The sequence below is a fragment of the Pinus tabuliformis genome, chromosome 2_2 (genome assembly GCF_031772625.1).
Source record: "Pinus tabuliformis cultivar Carrire ecotype Pingquan chromosome 2_2, CPIR1, whole genome shotgun sequence".
NCBI classification, from domain to species: Eukaryota; Viridiplantae; Streptophyta; class Pinopsida; order Pinales; family Pinaceae; genus Pinus; species Pinus tabuliformis.
In genome coordinates, this window is record NC_142300.1 from 964,243,750 (window position 1) to 964,246,591 (window position 2,842).

Here is a 2,842-nt window from a genome sequence, read left to right on the forward strand (position 1 = left end):
AAAATCACATCAAAAGAATTTTGTCGACGCGTTTCGAACCACACTAGTTAGTTCAAAACGCGTCGACAAAATTCTTTTGATGTGATTTTTCTAAAAATATTTCTATTATACATAAGTCATATTTATTTATGAAACCAATGCCCCATATGCAAATTATAATTTAATATTATTACACCTCTTATAAACAATATTTACTTATCATACTAGAGCCCCATCCATTTAAACATAAACAATGTAATCATACTCGAGCCCCATCCCATTTAAACATAAAAATGCAAATTATAATCTAATATTAAAGTATAAACACTAAAGGGCAAAATACCAATTATAATTTAATACTAAATTCCAAAGACGTAATATATATTTAAAATGCAAATTATAATCTAATATTAAAATATAAACACTAAAGGGTCAAATACAAATTATAATTTAATACTAAATTCCAAATATGTAATAAATTCTAACGACTTAAGACATATAGATACGTGCTAATAATATGACTATACTAAGTAAAAGCATGATACATTCTAATAATATAACTAAAGGAAGAAAAAACATGTTATTTATGTCCGTAATCTTAAGGCCAAAGTCTTAATGTCTTTAGAAGAGGAAGGGTGGGGAAACATATCGAATTCACACGGAATAGTTTGTATATCTCCCTTTCTATCAAAATGGTTCAAAACTTTATTAGACTCTGTAACCCATTATATGTTTGAGAAGTTTGTAACCGATTATATGTTTGGTAATAGAGAATGTATCAGAGCCATGTTGTATTTTTTTTTTTGAGCATACCTCTTTAAGTTTGTTGATATCCTGAATAGGTCGGTAGTCTGTTTATGCCGTGTGGAAGGTGAACTTGAACTTTTTTCTAAGAGGAAGTCGCAAAACCAGCTCTGTTTACGATCATATTTCCAGCGATAATCGGTACTTTTTCTAAAAAGAATATTAAGTACTTTGTTGAATTTGAAATTAGATCCGCTGCATAATTACGCACTATGTATATTTCTTCTTATTGCATTATTGTTATTATGGATTTTCGCCCTCCCTCTAGTTCTCGTCATGAATTTGGTGAAAAATAATTTGAAGGACTTCTCAAGGAACATGAAGATGTAAATCTTGAAAGACAAAAATTCTCTTGCACATGCATCTGTTATACAAGAGAGGTCAATTAATTTATTTTCAGAACCTGTTGATTCAGGATCTTGGTCTCTTCCCAAGATAGATCCAAAAAATGTCTATAAGATTTAGGATTACTAGATACCATCCAGTTTTGGAGATATAAGGTGAAAGAGGAAGTTTTGCAAACTACCTCTAATAATAATATCCTTCATTCTTTAAACATTATCAACCAAGCTGAGTTTGATGCTGCTAGGAAAGCAAGATACAATTTCACCCATTTTGGACATGTCCAAGTAGGCATTCAGCTCCTGCACATGAAAGGACAAGATGTTGCATTTTTCTCCTGTATATTTGATAGGAGATGGAGAGCTTTTCCCAAAGCTCTCATCGGTGGTTGCCAAGGCACGCTTGCCTATGGCCCTGCATCATGTATTGTGTCCCTGACTTTTCTATAGCTTTAACAGATCCTAATGCAATAAATTCTTTAATATTTGGATCACAGACACATGGATATGATGACTTTGATGACGATAGCAAAAATATTGCTATTTGGTGGTCCTCTGTAGTAAAATTTTACAAGAAAACTACTCCCTCAGTAATTTAAATCAATTTCATCACAGTCCGAATTTACTACACTGATCACCCATGATTATGGAATGAACCTTATAGCACCTAAATATTCCCAATAGCAGAACTAAACCCCCTGCAGAATGGTTACTAAATGGGAATCTATCAGAAAACCTATAAGGCCATCCCCTGTCGATTCCTCTCACTATTTTTACTTCCAAATATGGAAATGTTCATACCATCTTTCCAAAGTCACGAGCTGAGCGTGGTGGACCTTCTATATCTATTTCTACCTCTATGAATACTTCTCCTCCTACCTACTCAGTAGACCCTACATTTTTAGAAACATTTAAAAATTTGTTTATCAATCATGTCGCTTCCTCCCGCAATCCTTTAGTTGTTGTTTGTGATCATCCTCATTGTTCCAAAACTCACTGTCAGTTTTCCTCACAGCCACCTACCCCACATGGTGATAATCAGAATGACAGAAATAGAATAAACATGATTACTTTTGTACCTAATAAAAGTAAGTCAGAAGAGGATTATACCAAAATTCATCTCTTCAATATTCATGAAGAAATAATCACATAGTCAACACAGCAGAACACTCATAAAGGTCTAGAATTTAATGATGGATCTGAAATTCAATCATACAGAAGAAATCCTATGAATAAGATTCCAAAAGATGTGGAAATTCCTTCATACAGTGAGATCACTGCTTTCCTGAAAATCTTCAAAGGATTAGTCCATATGATCCAGAAGACATATGGAAGAAGAAAATGTTTAATTGGACATTTTCACACACAAGTTAGAAAACAAGAATGTTGAAGAGCTAAAGCTTATTCCCAAATCTGAAAAGAAAAGCTTCAACAACCAAAAGAATGAGGAATGGAAAAATTGGATGAAATCTAATAATCCCTGGATTTCTTGTTATGATGGTATTACCTTCTTCCTCAAATCGGATTGAAATCCTTAGAAAACAGTTCATGAATCAGGCAAGACAGAAAAGGATTCTTGATGTTGACAAATTTATTGAAAAGAAGAAGGAATCTAACACTGTCATCATTTCCATCTCCTTAGTAATCCCTGATTTTCCTCCCAAACTACAGAAAATGTTGTCTAAACCTAACATGTCCAAAAATATGCAGGTTATAAG